This window comes from Aquila chrysaetos, chromosome 5 (assembly GCF_900496995.4).
Source record: "Aquila chrysaetos chrysaetos chromosome 5, bAquChr1.4, whole genome shotgun sequence".
In the NCBI taxonomy this organism is placed as follows: domain Eukaryota; kingdom Metazoa; phylum Chordata; class Aves; order Accipitriformes; family Accipitridae; genus Aquila; species Aquila chrysaetos.
The window spans coordinates 17,271,462-17,288,019 of NC_044008.1; the positions used below are offsets into that span (position 1 = coordinate 17,271,462).

At 46.1% G+C, this 16,558-nt stretch overlaps 1 protein-coding gene across 6 annotated transcripts in view; it reads right to left on the minus strand.

Annotated features, from left to right (window-relative positions):
* The window catches only part of CELSR1 (cadherin EGF LAG seven-pass G-type receptor 1), a 178,097-nt gene that overhangs the window by 59,710 nt on the left and 101,829 nt on the right, over nt 1-16,558 (minus strand). The gene's annotated exons all lie outside the window — the stretch shown is intronic.

A 16,558-nucleotide genomic window follows, 5' to 3' on the forward strand; every position in this document is an offset into this window, starting at 1 on the left:
GTTTTATAAATGGAGACCAGATAGAGGAGAGAAAGTCATCAAAACACATCTGTTTTTTAGTTTGCAAAACTACTGCACAAATTACTCCCATTCCACTTAAAACATCAGACATGGATATTCTCATGTATCTCAGTTTCATTTGGATCCTCTATTATTTTAAAGTAAATATTTAAACTGTGAGAGCCCACACAGTTACTTATTAAAGACACAGATGGTCTAACGATGCACAGTGAACAGAAAAGACATACAGATTAACGGACAATGGAAGCCTTGTCTTAAATACTTAACCGTTATATTTTTACATTATGAACACTACTGTTTTCAGAAGTCACGATGCAAAATCGTTGGAGAGGTTTAAGCAAATAGTCCCATCTTTGGTAGACTTATATTGAATTAAACCAGACTAGATACTGTACATGTAATAGTAATACTACAAAGCGCAAATGTTTGTTTAGTCAATCAGCAGCAGTGGTGACACTCAGACTCCTGGATCTCACCCTTTTATTAGTTAATCTGCAAGATAATAGGGCTTTTCCAAAGGTCCCACAAACATCTCTTCCACCAGAAACACCTTTTTCCGACTTCCATTCTTAGATAAAAAACTGCCAGTTGACTTTTCGCACAGATGGAAAGAGGGAGAGCGGTTTTGGTCAGCCACGGGAGAGTGTTCCAGCACCACAGACATTCCCTGAACTCAAACTGAAAGCTGTGCTCTCCAGCCTGAACCTCGGCCATGAGGACTTCCGCCTGCTTTAGCCACCCCATTGAGTGTTTTGAAGGAGCTGAGGAGACAATTCAGCAGCAGACTGTAAGTATGGCCAAGATTTTGAGAACACAAACTGGGAACCCTTGCAGAGGAGACACAACCCACTTCGTTATGCTTGGCATGAGGAGACCTGTTTTCTTGGGGGACAGATAAAACATTGCATATTGTAAATACAGCATTTGCTCAGCTCACTGTACAGATTAAAAAATATATTTTAGAAGGTTGGTCTTTTAGCAAAATGCTTTGTGTGGCATAGCTTAACATGCAGAGCTTGGTTTGTTTGTCTTTTTAATAAGTGCAAATGTGTAAAAAGAAAAGCTATCCTGAAGTCAGTGCCAGCCTTTCAGTGCTTCCAAGAGTTTGCTTACCGGACAATAAGTTACCCTTCTGTTTTTGTTAATCAGTAGCTAATGATTTATTGACTGTTTGGAGTGGTTAAAGGTTAAAAAGAATCTGTTTCCTAGTTATTTTTAAAACAAAAAAAGCACTCCTCTGCATTGTTAATGTGCTGGTTCAGACCCCACCACCCCCAAAAATGCTGGATGGAAAACGCCTCACATTCATACCCTTTGGGGCTCTTTGCTTTCTGATGCTTCCAGCTACAGCAATAATGGGAAAAAATGGAGCAACTGGCATCGGGTCCCACTGGAGGCTGCTGCTGGGGCTCTGGCCGCCGCCGGGGTCCCCCCTCACCAGTTCCCTGGTGCTCATTAGGCAGCCTGCCAGCCGCCCCGGCTCCTTCGTTAACCCGCCGGCCTCTGCTCTGCTATCTGACGCGGGGAAGGGAGAAATCCCCTCTGATTCCCAGGCGATGCTGTGCTGCTTCAGTGGTCAAAAAGCTCATTAAGAGCCCACGGCGGCGGCGATCTCCCTGGGCAAGCGGCCGGAGCCTGGCCCCCCGCAAGGAAAATAAATAAATAAACAGGAAAAAACAAACGGGGAAAGCACTGTGCTTGCAGTCCCAGGGGGAGAGACTAGGAAATGCCGGAGAAGCTTAGCACCGTGGCATGGATTTGCAGACTGTTCTGATCAATCGGGAAACTCCAAATTAGGCCAGATTAGAGAAACCATTAATGTTAATCTCTGCTTTTTAAAGTTTCCCCCTACAGCTTTCCAGTGCACCTTTAAAATAAGGCGGTGTGAAGAACCGAGAATCTTTTACACATCCTGATTAGTCACCAGGGAAAGGCAGGACAAATCATTTCACATAACCCCCTTACTCCTTTGATGTATGTATCCCCTTTATTCCCTGAATATTTTAATGGCATTTCTTTATACAAACTTGGCTCGAGTCTGTAGAGAAACATGAGAGACTGTGACAGTGAAAAGGAAAACCAAAAAGCTTCCCATCAGTGAGTCAAAAATGCAAATCCTGAAAAGCCACCAGACCAGTTCCTTTTCCTAGACAAACTCCCTGAAAAAAATAATCATCAGGATCCAGCCTGGGCCACAAAGTCAAGCGAGTTTTACTAGCCTGATTTATTATCTCCTTCATGGCCACAACCAGAGGCTAAACTTTGATATTCAAAGCAGAAGACTTTCGGCACAGCTATGAGACCTGGCACGTGTGAACAGCACTGCCCAAATTGCTGCTGCTGTTACACTGGTAGGGCAGAGACGGGGAACAGCCCTCCTGTCCTACCATGCGGCAGTGGCATGGTGAGGCTGTGAAAAGCCATGGTTACACATACACAGCATCCAGACATGCTCCTTCCCTCCACAAAGCGTGACCGGTATCTTAATAAGTATCATCCAGATCCTGCAAAGGGTATATTCTTGGATTTGACTAATTTTGGCAAAGGCTGCCGTAGTGCTGATGGGAAGAATGAGTTTTCCCTGCTTGCAAATGGAAATTTTATCCTCAAATTTGTATTCCCAGATGCTTCTCAGCTCTTTGATGCTGAATCAGTGTCACAGCAAGAAGGACCTGTTTGGGCTGCCAAGAGACCATGTCCACTCCTCAAGACAACATCCAGCTTTCCGCATGGGAGACACCACTCATCATGGTGCTCTGCTGCTGCAGGTCCCCTTGTCCACCCTCTGCAGCCCTCTCCTCCGCTCTGATCTGCCCCTGTGGCTGATGCACATTCTCCCTGCCCTCTCCTGCCCTCTGAACCCTTTTTCTGCCTATTTTGCTGCCTCCCTGCCTTCTACCAACCCTTCCACCAACCAGGATGCTCTTCCAGCATCCTTGGAGAACTGGAAGAGGAGAGCACGTGAAGGATGCTGGAAGAGCATCCTTGTTCTCCTTCACATGCTCTCCTCTCCCAATTGAGCAAACCCTTCTCCCTTTGCCATCTGTCCCTATCTATCTGCCAAAGTACCACTCGCAAATATTTTTGGCTTTATATAAATCTTTTATGTTTTACAACTTAATTTTGCATCCAGGATGCAAATGTTATTGCCGTCAGAGTCCAAGAAATACCTACAAATAGTACAACATGGCACTTACTCACAGCAACTAACTCCTCCTTGGCCTCATCCCTGGTGACACCTTGCCAAGCAAACTGCTGCTCAGCGTGGGTGATGGGGACGCAACTGGGTCTATAAAATCCAGGAATCCCACACTGCTCTGTGGGCTACCCCCTCCATGGCTGGATCTTTGCGAGGGTCTCCTGGTTCACACAGACCCCTGCGTGGCCAGGTAATTGCAAAGTGCTGCTTCCCCTCACTACACAGTCAGATGCAAAATACCTGAAAAGTTACTGCAAGTCAGTGAGCTACTGTAGATTTACTGTGTGATTAAATGGAGATAACAGTGCACTTCAAAGAACTCGCACCAAATTCCTGAGGTGCCATTTCAATGACTCGGCTGGCTTTGCAGAAGCCCTGCCAGGCTGTGCTGCACAGCACAGCCTTCAAACACCGTCCTCAGGGCCTTATGGTGAGCCCATGGCCATTCAGACTCTGCCAGCTCTCCTGGAGGTTCCTTGCATCTCCTTAGCCCTCAGGAGGAGCTGAAAATCACCATTTACAGAGGTGCCATTAAACCTCCGAGGAGTTTCCTGGCATGGAGGCGTTAGATGGCTTGAGTGAACCTGGGCTTAAGGACCACCGTTGGGTGCCACGTTCCCCCGGGCGATCTGAGAGCCCCACACCATGAGGAAAGCCATGCAGCTGAGACCCAGCTCAGGTGTGGGGTGGACGCAGACCTATAAGTGGCAGTGCTGTAACTGGGCACACAAGTCAAGCCTTTTAAAACCTGGGAGGAGCGAGAGGAGTAAGTGCTGAGCAGCCTTGCCGAGGATGGGGCTTCCAGAAGAGCAGGGGCTCGGGCTGGTTTTGACATGCTGTGGTCTCTACTGTCACTCACAGAGCGAAAACCCCAGGGACGGTTTCTGAAAGGTTACTGTTTGCATTTGCGTATAAAATCACCTCCACAATGAGTGTTTTCAGGTGGTGCTTGCAAACTCTGGGAGAACACCACTTCCAAAAGCAGGTGGGGGAGAGAAAGAGCCAGGCACTGGGTACGTGCTTGCCCTCCTCTTCCCCAGCCACCGAGAGATTTCTCAGAGCTGTCACAGAGAGCTGAGCAACTCAGGGCTGGGGAGAAGGACACACTTTGCATCTCAATGACCTCCAAATGACTTTCACTGCTTTACACTTTCATTTCCCGAGACAGAGATTTAGAGGCGAGTTATTTGTTATTTCATGTCAAGACAATGGAATGTCACTCCACCGCCAAATCCTGATTTCCGTTCCCAGATATCAATCACTTCACACTTACCCTCTACCAGAAAAAAAAAACCCAAAATCAACAAAAACAATTACTACTAATTGAAATCCGCATGAGTAAATATCGGTGGAATTGCAGGGAGGGGCTTTTAAAGTTCAGGCTCACATGTGCCTGTTCTGCAAGGGCAGATCAGCTGCACCCCATTACACCCACAAATACCTGCAAGGGCTTCACAACCACATCTGAGCAGGACCAAGAAAAAGTAAGTATTAGCCAGGCAGCCCTTCAGTGCTTTTCAGGAGACGTTAAGAACATAAATGGTTGCCACAGGCCAGACCAAAGTCCCGCTGAGCAAGTGGTAGATGCCATGGAAGAGCATAAGAACAGGGCAAGTGTGCAGCAACACTTCTCCTGTCCTCCTGGCTCTTGGCTTCTCATCTGTAATACTGCAGGCTGGAGCTCGAGATGGGTTTTCACAGGATCTTGCCACATTTGGTAGATGGAAGGGACTCATGTTATCATCTAATCAGCCTTTTGCCTTATACAACCACAGAACATCAACAGTGAGTCCTGCCTCAGTAACATGGCTTGCACCCGAGCTAAATTTTTCCTTTAGGAAGGGAAATACTGACTTGATTTAAAGATTTCAAAGGACAGCGATATCATCTGAACTGTGGGCAGATTATCATGCGGATTATATACCTTCACTCTTAACAATATTGTATATTACTTCTCATCAGAATCTGTCAAGCTTCAGTTTCTATATATCCAATCTATGGTCTTATCTAGACTAGGACTTTCACTGATGATCCTCTGCATTTGGGTGGAAGAGGATGAATTTGGCCTCAGCAAGGATGGGAGTCGCTGAATCTTCAGCCAGAATGCCAGGAAATGACTCATAAACTGAACTATTTTTGCAGAGATTACCTTTTCTTGTGGCATTTTAAAAATTGAGTTCTGAGCATGTAGGAAATGACGTGTTTTACATTCAGACACGAGGAACATATTTTATGTGTTTGACTAGAACAACATTTTGAACTTTAAATGTAAAACCCTGGCATGCATTCAGCAATAGAAAATCTAATTTCTTTCCCTTCCTTTAGCTGCTTGTAATTTTAATTGCTAGGTTTTTTTAAATGGACACGCCCACTAGCACCAAAAATACATAGTACAGGTAAATAGTACAAATGCATAGCTACAAATTCCTCATACTGTATGTGTGCCTCCAGCACTACTTACTACAACATTCTTCACAAGTATACAAGCCTGCCCACCAAAAAGCACAATAATCTGTTGATACAGTAACTTTTGTTCTTGTAAGAAAGTTGTGAAAAAACTATCATAAACTGCATCTGGCTAACAATACTGGTAATCCAGTAAAAACTCCTTGACCTCTTGAGTTGAAAAGTAAATGAAACATGCATATCCCTCAGGATGCTGGTTAAAAATTTTGGTTGTGGCTAGCAAAGAAAGTGACTTTTTCACTTGAATTGCTTTTCTTCCTCGTGTAACTGAAGAAACCCTGGCAACTTTCTCTGTGAAGAAGAGGCCCCGCACTTATGCAGGTAACCACAGATAAGTCCTCCTCAAAATTATAGAGCTAATGAATTGACTGCGGTTATGCTCCCAGTGTTTTTGGCGTCTTGCAAATTTTCCCGTGCTTAAGCTATGGCAGAACTCTTGAACCCAGTAAAATGCCGTAGAAGGAAAGGCATCCAGCACAAATTGATGATCTGGAGAAATATACCACCAGTGCTCTCCTGGAAGTTAGCACTGTCCACTGCCTTTTCCTCGCTGTGCCACCTCTGATCTCTACAACCTTGCAGTACCTTCTGCTATTAAATATTAAATATTCACAATAAGATGGGTGATAAGGAAATGATAAAATTAGAAATATGGCTAAGTCTTAATTAAGAATACGTGATTGGTTTTAAAAGGAAGTGCTAAATTTTAACATGCTTTCTGCCTTGCACTCTTGAGAGAGCCTTTAAAAGCTGTATTGGCATTTCTTAAGAGATAGTACGAATTTACATTTGGAAATGCAGAGCCACAAAATTGCATTTCTTCCTGGAAAAATATGCCCGGTTGTTCCTAACTGAATGACATTTTCCATGTTTACAGTACCCCCATGCCCCGTCCCAAATATTTGCTTAATATTGCAATTAAAGTTCTGAATTTTTCTTTACCAGACAATGCCAAGCAATGCTAGAGCAGGCCTGTGTTGATCACGGATGCTGTAAACACAGCAAGTCACTTGGAGCCAGTAAAATCCGAACTCTGGCGGGGCCCACATCTGATCAACAGTGGCATTATCATAATCTTCAACAAGTGCATTGTTTATTTAGAAAATCTCCCTCAATCCCTTAACAAATTAGTCTGGAAGCCACCAGGAGGATTAACTTCAGAAATTCTACCTCCAATCGCAATTACGTCTGCTCAGATGTCACCAGCGATAGACATTTGCATAACTCATGCCCAGCCTTTATTACTAATTGCACTTCCAGTGATTTGACTTCCATTGGGGTCTGTCTTTTCCAACTGAGTTACAAAATGCAGCGCTCGGCAGGGACAACCGTGTCCCAGTGCGAGAGGTGCTCCCCGGCACAGGGCGTAATACCTAATACCTATCTAAGAATTTAATTGCCAACCACTTTTCCTGACTGTTCAGATTAAGAAGTAAACGATACTGGATGGTGTCCTGGATACTTTCAGGGCAAAGTCTTTCACCTTGGGTCCAATGACTAAAAGTTATGCCTAGCTGGTGGCAGCTACGTGGCTTTTCTCCAAGGAGCTGGCAATCCCTATTCAGCTGCAGGCATGTGCCTGCCTCATAAATCACCCACAGTGCTGGCAGCCTAGTTGGCAGGCTCGGCAGGGAGACTGAGCTGAGCAAACAAGGCTTTTGTGCTGGAATGGGAGCCTCCCGCCTGAGGGGCAGTGCGGCGGCAGGGTGGCATGGGGAAGCCTGCGCTGAGCCACTGCGTGATGCTCCTGAAGGTCCTGGGGGACGGGGCACCGCGCACCCAGAACTTCTAACGAGAATTAGTCCCCTTTATAGGAGAGAAAGCAGTAACCAGCATCATCCATGTCTTCTGATGCAGTTGTCACAATGTGAGCATCACTAAAATGTTGTTATCTGCCTTTTTTTTTTCCCCAAAGGCAAAGGGGCAGGATCAATTATCGGTCCTGAACAAAGAATAATTATATTTCCATAACAGGTGAATTTGCCATCATCAGAGAGGGTCTGTGTTTTCAGAAGGAAACGAGATAACCAATCTGTCAGCTCCACAGGCACCCAGTGCAGAGGCACATCTGTCATAGCCAGCAGGGTTTGTGCTCGTCTCCGCAGCAGACCGGCAGAGGTTGCCGTATTTCATCCCAACCTTTTCAAAACAAAGTGCTACATCAACCTCTCCAACACAGACCAGCACCTCTCCCACTGCCTGTGACTGCCCATGCCGCTTGTGCTTATGCAAGGGGTTTGGATTAAAGGGCAGGTCCTGCCTGCCCCTGCCCACGGCAGGGGAACGCAAGTGGTCACCGAGCTTCCAGGCGCCCACAAGCACACCAGTGCGCAGCCCTGTAGGTCTTGACTTTTAGGGTACAGCTGTGTCACCCCCCCAGTGACTGGTGGCTGGATGAAATGTGGTCCCAGCTGGCTCTTGGGTGGGAGAACAGGGGCAGACCTGAGTTTTTAAAAGGGAAGTTTTGCGTATGCATCCTCAAGTCCTTCAGAAACGCTCTGCCTCTGGCCACTGCTAGGCAGTTGCACAACACAGGCTCCCAGAATCAAAACAGATGCTCTAGTAAAACAAAGGCAGAGATGAATGTTAAGAGATTTGCTATAAAGATAATCCTAAGGATAATTCAGCTAATGAGTGGCAGGCATAACGCATGTAAGAGTATAAGAAAATGCAGGGGTTGTACCAGACTGAACCCAAGAGCTTTTGCTTGCTATGCGGTCAGCTGAAGCAGGTGCTCTGTATGAGCAAGGCACGCTCCAGCAAGACACATCACGCGTCTATGGTAAATTCTTGCCATCCTTGCTGCAGCGTGCAACTGCCCCCTCCACACTTGCTGGTGGACCCTCGTGGCTGCTGTGCACTCCCCGTTCCCACCACCTCTGCAGCTGCCCCGCGAGACTGCTGCTTCCGTGCTTCCCTTGGGAGCTCAATGGTTTCACTGGGCTTTCTGTCAAGTCTGTACGTTTACCCACCCTTCTCCTTTTGCTAGACCAGAAGCTGCCATTGGACTGCAGATCTGGAAGGCACTTGTGCAGAAAAGTCTTTCAAGCAAAGAAACTGGCTTGATTTAGAAAACAGGACGCCCGCCCTCCCCCAAAAACCCCCAACAAACCCAAAACCCAACAACCTTCCCTTTACATCTCCAAGTTTGCCAGGCAGATGTTGCAATTTTTGTCTGAAGGTCTTTGCTCCCGTCCATTATAGAAAGTCTTTATCCTAAAGTTGCTGAACACCTGGCCTGTTGTAAAGTGCTTCTTATTTCTTGCTTAGTATCACAGTTTAACCCTGGCAAGCAGCTAAGGTCCACCCAGCCGCCTGCTCACTCCCCCCACGGTGGGATGGGGGAGAGAATCAGAAGGGTGAAAGTGAGAAAACTTGTGGGTTGAAATAAAGACAGTTTAATAGGTAAAGCAAAAGCTGGGCACACAAGCAAAGCAAAACAAGGAATTCATTCCCCACTTCCCATGGGCAGGCAGGTGTTCAGCCATCTCCAGGAAAGCAGGGCTCCATCAAGCATAACAGTTACTTGGGAAGACTAATGCCATCACTCCAAACGTCCCCCCTTCCTCCTTCTTCCCTGCAGCTTTTATTGCTGATCACAATGTCATATGGCATGGGATACCCCTCTGGTCAGTTGGGGTCAGCTGTCCCGGCTGTGCCCCCTCCCAACTCCTTGTGCCCCCCCAGCCTCCTCGCTGGTGGGGTGGGGTGAGGAGCAGAAAAGCCCTTGGCTCTGGGTAAGTACTGCTCAGCAGTAACCAAAACATCTCTGTGTTATCAACACTGTTTTGGTCACAAATCCAAAACATAGCACCATACCAGCTACTGTGAAGAAAATTAACTCTATCCCAGCCAAAAGCAGTACAGTTGGACATGACAAAAATTGCACATGGAGACGGATAGTGTGCATGGAGTGAAGGTGGGTGGTTTGGAACAGACCTGCAGATGCTTTTCATTTTATTTTAACAGTAAGAGCACTGACTATCTTCCAGTAGATATACTCTCAATATATGCCTCTTCAGACATCTGTATTCACAGGGCTCCCATATGACATTCCTTGTTCTGACCAATGTATTACCTGACTAACTACAGGAATCGCAGCAACTGAAGCCCTGACCTGGCCTGGGGCTGCTTTTTTCTTCCTGTCTTTTCCTCCATGACCCTGTCCCTCCTTCCACTTCGTCCCCTGAGTCCCAAGCAAGTGCAGATGGGCTCTGTTCCTCTGTTGCGAGCAGCTTCATTCCAAGTCTACCTAAGCTGGCAGCAGTCCCAAATCCCAATAAACACCGTCAAGACTCTCAGCTGCCCCCAGGTCTGTCCGGAGCCCAGCAGGGCACACAGGCTCTGCCCAGCAGCGCTGGAGAGCCACCACTCAGATCGCATGAGCAAATGGGGATCACTGAGCTCTTCTCACATACGGAGCTAGTTGGTTTTGCCCAGATGTGTGCTGCCTCCCAGCATCAACAGCCAGTCTGTGGGGCACTACTAGTAATCCACAGTATGGAGGATTTGTGGATGTAGACTCAAAACGGTAAGCTCTGCTGGCGCCGTAGCACAGCTGTACAGGCACGGTTAAATAACTCTTCGGGATCAGCTTCGGCCCTGAGGAACCCACAGGTGAGGGAGAATGCTGCCTTCCCACCCACTCGCCCGCCGGCTGAGCAAGCACAAGGGGAGAGCTGCAGCATGCACCCGAGGTACGGAAAATCAATTACAGCGTGGGACTTGGCATGGAATCAGAGAGTGTTCTGGCACCTGGGAACAGCTTTCAGCTGGTGGGTGAGGGATAGATCCTCCCTGGGAAGGAAAGGTAATGGCAAATTCTAGTGTGCGAGTAGGCTGAGAGCTAAATCTCTACAGCATTAGCTCAGTCTTCGGTGATACTCAAGCTCCAGCTTGCCCCAGATGAAGGCCAGTTAACTCAAGAGAAACCATCACTTAACACAGGCAGGACTTTTTCGAAAGCATATGAGTCTGATTTAGAGCAATGCACCTCCTGTGCTTTGAATTCATAATGTACTGAAGATCAGCCCTAAGCAGCCCTCATTCCTTTTAAGTTTATCTCTAACTGAAGAATTTGCTTGTTTTCTCCAGCAGCTGTCTTCAGGCTAAACGCAGGTCTGGGCTCTGCTGGGTGGGAAGCACACAGGGATGGAAAGCAGCAGGTCCCTGCTAACTGTAACCGTGTGAAAGGGTGGGCTACTCCCAAGACAGTCAAGCATCTGAAACAACAACCACGGCACTTTTCAGTCTAAAGACATGCAAGGAAGGAGTGAAAGAACGGCAGGTTACTATCGACTATCAAACATGAGAAGAAACGTTAGCCCAGTTATGGAAAAAGGGTAATGTTTGTCCTGAATATCTCATCCTGGTAGCCCGCAGGCTCAAGTGACCAGTACAGTGGAGACACTCTCCATCCATCATTTTACACCTCCTGACCACAGAGGAGGATCCCACACACACACACTGCCCGGTCGTATAGTCGTTACTTTTGTGAGTCATTCTGTGAGTCATTCAGGGATTTGTTCATCCCATCCCCCAGAATTACTGTACTGCACTGCACATCAGACACTCGGTGATAGCATGTTTCTCTCTGCTTTTCTCAGGTTTTCTGTCATTTAGGTAAAATTATCCTGTGCTCCCTTAAACAGATGCAGAAGGAGCTTCTGCATACAGAACGGTAACATCCTTAAGCGACTTTGATGTCATATATGTATAAGTAACACATTAAGATACACAGTATATAAATATACATGTACATGCCCTTTATAATTACGGGAACATGTCCATACGCAAAACATTTTTATCTTGTGCCAAATGATGAATTCTACCCTGAGGCAATGAGTCAGGTAAAACATTAACATAAATTTGATAGTATATCTCAAATTCTGAACAAAATTGCATTTCTATCAGAAGTTTGGGAGAGTGGCTTGAAGTTTTCACTTAATTAAAAACACCACCCACTACTGGGCTCATTAAAATCTCCTGTCCCAAGCACTGCCTAGAATCATACATGATCCTGTATGTGCACTGAATGCCAGATAGTTCATGTGATATTATTGCTATTGAGCATCATTACCATCAAACATCCTGGTGGTTTTGCTCCTATTCCAAACAAATATCAGCATGGCTAAACCTATTGACTGTCACTCATGCTGGCAGGCTCAGGAGAGCCAAAGGATAAGGACCAAACTCTGTCAGAGGCTGACTGCACTCTCATCATGTGGAAAGGAAGCACATCACCAAGGCAAAGAGGGCAGTTCACATCACTGCTGGCCCTTAGGCCAGCTATCCTGTGAACAAGCAGCAGGTTGTTTCTGCTGTTTTTTATCAGTTTTATTTGCCAGGCTGAAATCTTCCCCCTTCTCCCTTCTCCCACCTTTCCTTCCAAAATAATTTAAAAAATCCCATTTCTTCTGAATTTCTTCTCAATATATATACCTCTTGAGAAAGCAGGTCACATGCAGGTCACCTTTAATTTAATACCTTCCATTGATTTTAATGGCTGCAAGATCAGGTAATGTGTTTGAGCTAACAGTGTCAGCATGCAGCTTTCCTCCCTGCCATCCCCGGCTGTCAGCAAACATCCATAATGGCAAGTAACACTGCTAACAGGTAAACTGATACCTTGCTACTGGGTAGCTGACAAGACTTTTAATATATAACTGAAACTAGAGAATGGTTATAAAACACTCCTAGTTCACTTCTGCTCTCTTATAGCTACTAATTCCTTCCCCTACGTGTTTTCCCTTCCAGAAATTCAATACAGAGCCAACACTTCCTTAGTAGAACATCCATGTGCTTCCCTTAGGCACTTCCGCTGAAACCAAGGGTGTCAGCTGTTACCAGGGGAGGAAGCATCCATTTCCATCACTACACAGTACATGAAAAGACATTGCTTCCCTTCCTCCTCTGATACAATCTGTTTCATTACTGCAATGTTTGACAGTGCCTGCACATACCAGGATTTGTAAGAAAGCATCAAATACTTGAGCTGACAGAGAACTGATTTGATGCTTCTCTGCAAACATGGTGGCACAAAGCTGGTTCTTTACTCACCTCTTACAACGGAGGCTCCAATGTTTGTCCCTAAGTGGCAGGGGACTCTCATGATGTGGAGTTAATTATAAAACAACATTTTCCAACAACACTAAAGGTAAATATTACCAAGCTGTCCTGGTTTCAGCTGGGATAGAGTTAATTTTCTTTCTAGTAGCTGGTCTAGTGTTATGTTTTGGATTCAGTATGAGAAGAACTTTGATAACACACTGATGTTTTCAGTTGCTGCTAAGTAGTGTTTAGTCTAAGTCAAGGATTTTTCAGCTTCTCATGCCCGCCCAGCAAGAAGGCTGGAGGGGCACAAGAAGTTAGGAGGGGACACAGCCAGGGCAGCTGACCCAAAGTGGCCAAAGGGATACTCCATACCATGTGACATCATTCCTACTGTATAAACTGGGGGGAGTTGGCCTGGGGGGGGATCGCTGCTTGGGAACTAACCGGGCATTGGTTGGCGAGTGGTGAGCAATTTCATTGTGCGTCACTTGTTTTGTATATTCAAATTCTTTTATTATTTTATTATTATTATTATTATTGTCATTTTATTATTATCATTATTAGTTTCTTCCCTTCTGTCCTATTAAACTGTTCTTATCTCAACCCACAAGTTTTACTTAATTTTTTCCCCAATTCTCTCCCCCATCCCTCTGTGGGGGGGGGGAAGTGAGTGAGCGGCTGCGTGGTGCTTGGTTGCTGGCTGGGGTTAAACCACGACACAAGCACATCACTTCTGAGCTGAGTACAGAAAATAATTTACAGGAGTCACTTCTACACTTCTTATTTCATTATCGTTATTCCCAAACTGACTTTGCACAGGGTGGCAGCATCAGCAGGATGCCACAAAACTGCGTGCCACATTCAGGAAATAGCTGCAGCAGAAGTTTCCCACCAGAGTTGCCCCCTGCATCCAAGTCACCCATTCCTGGAGTCCAAATTGCAGTGATGCTCAGCCAAATATCATCCACAGAGCTGCAGGTGCCAAAACCCACTCAACCTTTGCTCATATACGACCATGATCATCTCAGATTGCAGGAACAGTTTTCAGAGCTGTGAAAACTCATCTACGAAAATTTGCTTTGGAGTGAAGTGATTTAGATTATGTATCAAAGCCTGTTAGTCATTCTCCTTAAAAACTAAAGATGAAAAATTAACCTCAGCTGTGATGAAATCTAATACTCTGTATGTGAATTACAGCATTATCTGAAAGCTCCAAAGAAGACCGAACCCTTTTTTTCTTGCTAGATGCTGTACAAAAGTGGAAAGAAGGAAATAAACTGAACAGTTTCTAGCTTAGTTTTAAAAAAGATACTTTAAAGAAGCTTAACAAAAAAAGGAACTGGGAAAAGAAGGATGAAGCTAAGAAAGTACCTGATGCCAAGCACTTGCTGTGAGTACAACAGGAAATTTTTGAATTGCTGTTTATTTCAGCCTGCTCTGCAACATATCTCACATTTCCAAGGCAGGAGGAAAGGGTCCAGCTTGAAGAAGCCTGTCGCTGTCTGAAGACACAATGGTGGGTATGAAGAGGACAGGCACAGCTGTAATGACCCCAGTAGCAGGATGAGCAGCCTGGCAGCACTAGCTGTAGAGGCACGAGTAGTAAGAAAATTTCAAAATGTCTTTGTGGGTTTTGCTGTGCAAAAAAAGCACGGAAGTGACACAGCAAGGGACTGATGAAGGGATAGGCAAAGGTGATCATATTTATTAAATAAAGAAAACCTGCTGATGGAGCAAAAGGCAGATGGAAGGAGATGAAACTCAACATGAGTGAGGGATAAAGAAGAGCAGGTATAAATACCTCTTTCAGGGCTTTTTAATGCAAGACATAGACAGATGAATGAAATGGATCCCTACGGGTATCTGGGACGATGGGTTACACATTTCCCATGGACTGCATCGGGAAGAGATGTCTAAAAAGGAGCAAAGACCAGAAGCTCCGCAGGAGAAGAGCAGAATGGAAGAGGCAAGGAGCCCTGCGGGAATGCTGGTGGAGGTAGCCCCTGCAGCCCTGCCACCAGGGACAGGGTGCTGCTGCAAAATGCCAGAGCGAGCCAGAGGCAGAGAGGAGGGAGGGGAGTCCAGAAGGGGCTGGAGGTGGGGATCAAACGCGAGCCGGAGGCAGGGAGGAGGGAGATGGCTCGGGGGAGCTCTGCCTGCTCAGGACGGCTGCGCGGTGTCTGAGCGGAGCAAAGGGGATGGGTAGTGATGGGATGAGGACCTGCCACTGCGGTAGGATTTTGGAAAGAGCGGAAGGATGCAATATAATATGAGTGCATAATTTAAGCAAACTCATGAGTTTTGGGTACTCTGTTATTCAAACATCTTAGCTGTGTCAAGTTTAGACACAGCATCTCATTTATCTTGGCACAACTCAAAGCCTTAAATTATCTCTGTCTTTTCAGCCTCCTCACAGAAACTTTACTTCCAGCTTTGTTAAAACATGAAGTAGCCAAGGAACTGCTTTACAAACAAATACCAGCTGAGGCGAAGGCTTACCCCTGCTGCAGGGCGCGGCGGGCAGCCCGTCGGGCAGGCCTGCGGAGCTGCCTCCAGCTGCCACTGCCCCGCAACGCTCGCTCCTTCTTTCATTACGGGAGAGCTGGTGCAGCATATGCACTTCTCAGACATGCTGGAAAGTCCTGAGAGCATGCTAAATACATATAGGTTAGCATATCCTACTTGTGCTGTTTACTCCATATTGTGAGCTCCCCTCTGCCAGCCCAAATTTAACCATTCTGGAATAAACCCTGCTAGCAGGAAGATGACGACTTCGGTCTCTAACACGGACAGCAAAGGGCACAGTGCCGCTCTCCACACAGTGACCCTGCTTTTCACCACTTTTATGTCATGTGAGTGGCAAAGGCAATGAAGTCAGTGGTGTTTCCTGGCACGGGCCCTCTGCTCTCCCTCTCTGCCCTGAGTTTCCTCCTGAGCAGCGGGGACTGGCTTGTTCCCCTTCGAAAAAACTGGGGCAAAAGGACAAAATGATGACAGTGCACACGTGTTAATGATAGGAAAACACCAGCTGCTAACATGTGTTACCTACCAGTCTGCTCGAACAGCAGCAAGCCCTGAAAATGAGGCAGGGGTTTATTTTTAACATCCATGTCAGATCTCTTTGCCTTTTAAAGAGCATCCTGGGGCTGCCTGGGCCCCTTATCTGCTCGGTAACTCTTCAGCGAGCCGCTCCAGCGGCGGTCCCTGCAGCTGTGCCCTCCCCTCCTCGTCCACCGAGGAGCTTGAAAGTGGAGTGTCCCTCCGCTGCCTCAGCAAGTGCCGTTTACTCTGCTAAAGTGATTCCCTAAGAAATTTGCAGGCTATGGAAACACGGCATGTTGCAGTTTGTAAGGAAGAGCCTCACAGTGTCCATAGATGCATGCACCGTGACACACCAAGTTTCGCTTCTATTTTTCTGTGCTCCAGATAGTAGAGTATATTAAGTACAAAACTTATAAAATAAGTTTTAAATTTTAATTTTTTTTATATAAAATAACTAATGAAAAAGGGTTTTATTTCCTCAAGAAAATACCCTTAGGCTAGGAGACCCTATCTAGGAGTCCAAAGAAAATTTTAATCCTCCCATTCAAACTGCCACACAAATTGTGATGAAAGGATGCAGTGCTGGGAAATAAAGAACTTGCTGATCATATTAATCCTTCATCTTCCATTCAGCTTCCTACACCAGTATCCTGTTTCCTTTTTTACAGCCAACAATGCTCCTCTATTTCCTTACGCGATCCCCCATAATGCTATCATGTCAGACTTAAAAGCAACGCTTCTCAGTAACTAAATGAATTCTCTAATTTTTGTTACAGA